The following is a 6321-nucleotide window of genomic DNA, read 5'->3' as shown; positions in this document are numbered from 1 at the left end:
GTGACTTTAACCAAAGGCAGCTGGCTTGGATGGTCCCCCTGTAGCCCACAGCCCATTCATACCTGAGTACAGAGCAGGGAGATGTGGAGCCAGCACAAGTGCAGGCTCAGCTTCCCCATGGATGTCAGATGTTGTGTCTCTGTTCACACTCATCTGTATGAGGGAAGTATAGATGTAGTTCATGTGATTGGGAATGTCAGCTGTGAAGGTTTTCTCCCACGATCTTCTGGCTTAAGTGACACCCAAGTCTGATGGAAGTTTTTGGGGTGTTGGACAATGTGGAAAATCCAACTGTGCCCTTTGTTGTCCTTTGACAAATATCCACCTCAGCTGTTATTTCCTGCTCTGGTCCACTCATGCCTCAGCTAGATGCTGATCCTTGGTTTGATTTGAATTTCATTGAACTCCATAGAAGTGAATTCACCCAACTCTGAACACTGATGGCCAGGGATATCTACAACTGCTTTTGGGTCCAAAGACACCCACCAATGATGAGAACAGTGCTGAGGGTGAAGGTGTGCCCCACCACATCTGAAATGTGACAAGGCCCTTAGCCTGTTTGGAATGGACTGGGAGTCTAAGACTGGCACCAGTGAAGAAGAGCTCTTGTGCAAGCCTGCACCTTCACTTTTGTTGCTCAGCTTTTATCTCTATTGCTCTAAGGCCTATTTAAGGATTTTCTTGGAGATGTGGGTGGAGGGACATGGCTCCTTATTCTAATCCATGATGCTTAAATGTTTTATGGTTTCCAAAGTGTCAGTGTAGCCTGAGTCATGCATCCCCAGGCAGACTGTCTGTGTTCTTCACAACTTTTGTGTTTTTTCAGGAATATGCTGAGACACTAAAAAAACCCCAGTAACTTCTTGAGAGCTGGACTATAAGAAATCTGTTGGAGTGAGCTCTCTGGACTGTATATCATATCTGTTTTACACTAACTGAACTAATGAAGTCCAGGATTTTCACAGAGGCATCTCAGCCCACAGGTATCTCAAAAAACCCATACACTTTCTGGTGCAATGGGATATCTGCTCTACTTATCTCCAGTCCTGTTTTTTAGATATCCCCAGAGACACACTCAGGAACTCCTCTCTGAAGCATCCTCAGACACGGTATTTTTACATTCCAGCCACTTGTGTCTGGCTTACACATTCCAGCCAGGAGTGAAAGCAGGATCAGCCCATACTTTCAGGACATTTAGGTTGCAAAATCATACTCTTGAGCAGCAGGGAAATGCTAGAGCCAAGGCTCCCAGTAGGAGCTAGATTTCCCAGTTGTGCTGCTGGTGGCATGATCAGGGTGTGCTCCCCCTGCCCCATTCCCCCAGTCTGTATTTATCTTTCCTTATTTATCTGCTCTTTCAGATCCCTGCACCTCCAGCCCTTGAGACATTCCTCCTCCTCCCATGTGGGCACCAGCTGCCAGACACCACTTACTTCACACTCCAGCACAGGCAGGAATGGCATCAACATTATTTCACTGGTGCCAGGCAGAGATAAATCATAACCTTGATGGCATCAAAACAGAGATGAACGAAAAATCATGCAGGCTCCGTTGCTGCATCACTGCTGTGCTGCAGACTGGTCTTTATTCCGCTCTCCTCTTTCATGCCTATGACTCTGGCAGTGTTGCTTCTTCCCCAGCAGGAAACCCACAGACAGTGTGGCTGGGAATAGCCAGAACACCAGGTATGTCTTCACACTTCCCTCCCTCCCCAGAGGCACATTCATTTGGGGTTTTTTGCTTAGGAAGCAATGACTTGTCATCTCTAACTTTAATTTCACATCATTTCCTCTTAATATGATTAACCTTCCTTTATGTAATTTATTCCCAGAGGTGTTTACAGCACCTCCCTGATTATTAGCAGCAGGATTAATTAATGAGCTGTTTATCCCTTACCCCAGCTCGTTAACCTAGCTATTTAAGAAAATCGAACCAGACATCTGGCCTAGCAATACCTGACTGGGCAGCCACCCTTTTTATCAACCTTCTGCATTCAGCTGACAGCAAACAGCCAGTTTGCAATAACCATCTCAACAGTGTCTGCCCTGCCAGCAGGGCAGGCACAGTTTTTCATATTTATTATAATTCCATAATGACTAAGGCTGCAGTTCAGAAAAATGCTTAAGCTCATTTTTAACTGCATGGGTGCAGCTAAGTACCCTTAATGGTTGTATGACATGACCATATACTTAAGTGCTTTCTGAACTGCAGCTTTATTGATGCTTCTGTTCTTGATGTATCACACAGCCTCCCATTTTGACATCCCTTTTTTTCCTGCAAGGAAAAAGGGTATTTGCAGGGTGCTCTCCTTACCAGAAGTCCCCAAATCCCCCATGCTGGGTGAGATGGGTGTCAAGAGGTGACCTTGGAGAGCTGCAAGTCTGTCCCTGTTTGACACCATCAGTAACAACTGCAGGAATTTTTGTCCCTCGGGGGTGGAAGGTGGCCCCTCCAGCACATCCATGCCTGGTGCTCGGCATTAGTGCCTGCCATTAGTGCCTGGCTGCACCCCTCTTCTCCCAGGGCAGATGAGCAGCAGCAGAGCCAGCAGGACAAGGTCCCACTTTGCAGAATGTGCTGTGTACCTGCCCTTTGCTTGGGGAATTGACTGACCCGCCCAGCTCAGCTGCCTGGCTTCGGTGCTCTCAGTGGTGTGGAGGCTCCCAGTTGACATCACAGCCCTGCAGAAACAGCCAAGCCCAGCAATTCCCTTGGCACTGAGCAGTACCTGGGACTGGCCTACTGTGTACACACAACGCAGGTGGGGTCTCTGCTGGACTCCTGTTCCCATTTTACCAGCCCAAGGCCCTGCTCACAGCCCCATCGATCAAGCAGCAGGCTGTGCTCAGAGCTGCACACGCACAGATGCATAAATCCATTGTGAGTCACACCAGTGGAGGAGGTGTCAGGGAAAAGGGAGATCCCAGGCTGCTGCAGAGCAGGGGGAGAGGGAAGCAGCATCTTCTCCCCACTGCGAGCTGATCTGGATATGCCTCTGCTCAATGCTTCAGGTGTCTGATTGGAAGGAGGAGTGCTCAGTTCCGCAGGGATGCAGCTTCACATTGCAGAGGCTGCCAGCCCTGCCTGCACAAGCAGCCACACAGCTTAACCACCCTTCCCACTGAGCCTTCCCCCCAGCCCATGAGGCTGCTTTCACATCCCATGAATGCCGGTCACTTCCAAATTAGCTGCAAACATCAGGATGCTCCTCTCTGAACTGCATTTGAAGTACTACAGCCAGGGTATTAAAAACCAGGAAAAATAAAAGGTAGTACTGAGGAAGCAGCTAGGAGGTCAAGGGAGGGGAAAGCATGACTAAGAGCAAATAGGGAAAGTACTAGATTTTTTTGCAGGGCATGGATGAGCAGGGAGTGGCAACTGCAGCGATTGTTCTTTGCTACGTGGTTGCATAGGGACAAACTGATTTCCCGAGGCTGTTTGGATAAAGCACAGTAAAATTGTCACCAAGGAGAGGAGTGCTGTGTGGAGGCACAGGACAAGTCCACCTCATGCTCTTGGCCTCCTAGGAGCCAACCTGTCCCTCCCTCTTTTTCTGGGCTGTGCCGTGTGTGCAGGCTCTAGGTGCAATCAGAACTGGTGCTGGGCTAGGCTGGCTGTTATCATCATAGCCTCAACATTTCTGGAGATAAAGAGGAAGACTTGAGTTTCCAGGATGGTCTGCTCACCAGCCATTGCTTGCAAATGACAATCTGAAGGAAGAAGATTTACATTCAGCAAGGAGACTAGACTGGAAAGATTCAGGTTCGTGCTGGCCCACTGGGCTAGCAGTGAGGTGTATGGATGACACCTGGAGGGCTACCCTTAATAATGACAATAATAATAATGCTTAAATCTTATCTCTCTGCCTTCTTCTGAGACATCCTGGTGGAGAAGGAAGGGCTCATCTGGCCTGTAAAGTGACTTTTTTGTGGTGACACAGCCTGACACCGGCTGGGAGAAACACTGTGTCCTATCCACGAGGCCATGTGTGGTGCTTCTGGTAGTGCCAGATGGTCATGGTGGTCCATCCACATGACTAATGTCTGGCAGGAGGCACCAGCCTGCACTGAAGAACCACGCCAATCAGCTTGTGAAGAACATCAGTTTTTACAGTGTTCTGAGCTCAGATAGGAGAGGGGACAAGCACATAGACCTTGATATTGGCAGGCACTATCAACATGCCAGCCTAGAAAGCAATGTAATGGAAATGCAGTCCTGGTCCTGGGAGACTGTCATCATAAATGGGACGGATACATGGAAGAGTGCTCTGCTTCATGTGCATGAGTGGAAATCAACTCAGAGAAAGAGATCAGTGATGGCACTGCATATTCCAGGTACTGCAGTGCCTGTCTCTGCTGGAAATGTGTGGTCAGGGTATGTTCTCCCAGAAATCATCTGCAGTGCTTTTTAGCAGGAATCCTTTCTGCAGTGAGGATCCAAACTGCTCCAAGACAAGTATGAGATGCATGAACTGCTCCTGCACTGAGATGCAAAAGAGATCTCTACTCAGCCTGTCCTCGAGGTAAAAAGGTAACTCCTCATGGTAATGACTGCCCTGTCCAGTGCCTCTGAGATCACAGCCAACACTCACACTTTCTCCAATGCACTTCCATGAGATGAAAGATGCAGGTATCAGCAGGCTCCAGTTCATGGCAAAGAGGACAGGATCAGCGAAAGAGCCCCATTCTTACCACTCTTCCTTTAAAATAAGGCAGTGATTAGTATTTCTAAAGCAAGCAGAAGATATGAGTCCAGGAGCAGCCCAGCTGTTCCCACTCAGGGTTATGACCAGTATCTGGAGAATTGTAAATATCATATGTAAACCTGTATCTTTTCTATCAGATGCACATCACGTTTCAGGGTTTCATTAACAGTACTGTTCATAACCTCACTCCACCTTTTGCCCTGGTGGCTTAAGAGGAGGCTTTGAAGTATTGACCACCTTTTTGCACTTCAGAGTCTCCACTGATGCCTATGTATCAAAACATTGGAAGGCTTACTAACATTACTCTTGAAAACTTCACATCTTGAATTTTTGACTGCTATGTCATATATACTCCTTTTTTATGGGTGTGGAATTAGAGTTACAGAGGTTTATTTCTGCTGTAGCACATTTTTTTACCTCAGCTGTCTTGAATATGGGTGTCTCCACAGCTTTAAGAACTCTAGTACTGGTGCAGAATAAAACAAGCCATATCTCCATCTGGTCTAAGTGGAAAGTGAAGCAGGTTTTAATGTAGATGCCAGTGGTAGATTTGGCTGTTACAGGTTTGAAAACATGCTTTAGAAGCCAAAAGGATTTGAAAAATTAGGTGCTAACTGCATTTTTATCCAAAGATCAAACCTAGACTAATCTAGCACAGATGTTAAGATTATGGACAATTATTTTGTCTTTTTCCTTAAGTGGAGTTCTATTTCCCTGATACTTAGGCTTTGCCAGCAGGTCCTAAAGGGTAGGTTGATATTTTCATTGTGAGGCACTAATAAAAGATTGAAACATTGCCTCTATATGGGTACTAAACAGGGTGCAACTTTATTTACAGTGTAAAGTGCATCACACAGAAGTTGTTTAAAACACACAACAAGCAGTGACATAAATGACAATACAGTACTGGGTAGGGAGGGAAAGGTGTTTCAGCAAGTATCAAAACATTGTCAACAGCACTATTATAACAGCCTATAGTTTCAGCTACTCTATCCTACCACCACATCTCCTTAGGAAATGTGTTGACTGGGTTCATCCCACGACTCTGTGTAGTAATCACTAGTGTGAGGCTGGAGTGTTAAAAGCCATTCCACAGCCCTAAAATCTTCAACCATATCCCCTGCTAGCTCTTAGCACTGTCCTCACCACTCCTGTTCTGCTTTGCAGATCACCAGGGCAGAGTCAGGGCACACACCAGAGAAACACACTGGAAAAGGGACCAAAACAGAGTCCATTAGAAAAAGAAGGTTGTGGGAGCTGAAACGACTTTTCAGCTGGTCGCAGCTTCCACTGGGAAGAAATCTACATTCACATTAATCTGATCCCCTAATGACTCCTATTATTTACCTATCTGTTTTTATTTTAATTGGCTGAAAGCTCTAATTGGCTCACAACTTTGTTTCTTTCTTCCCCATTTCTAGTCTTAGACTAATAGTCATCACTTATGTGTCAGTATTTACTAGTGTCCTGTTACTTCAACTGCAAGCTCATGTTGGTGTCAGATCACTTCCCTGTGTCCAAGTTCCTGCATCCATAAAAGGAAAGTAAATCTATAAAGGGGAAGGGGTAGGGCAGGGTGTGCACACTCTTAACCTGGAGGGTAACTAAGCAGGAAT

The sequence above is a fragment of the Chaetura pelagica genome, unplaced genomic scaffold (genome assembly GCF_000747805.2).
Source record: "Chaetura pelagica isolate M959 unplaced genomic scaffold, ChaPel_1.0 scaffold349, whole genome shotgun sequence".
NCBI lineage: Eukaryota > Metazoa > Chordata > Aves > Apodiformes > Apodidae > Chaetura > Chaetura pelagica.
The sequence above is the reverse complement of the archived record's forward strand: the minus strand, read 5'-3'. Positions refer to the sequence as shown.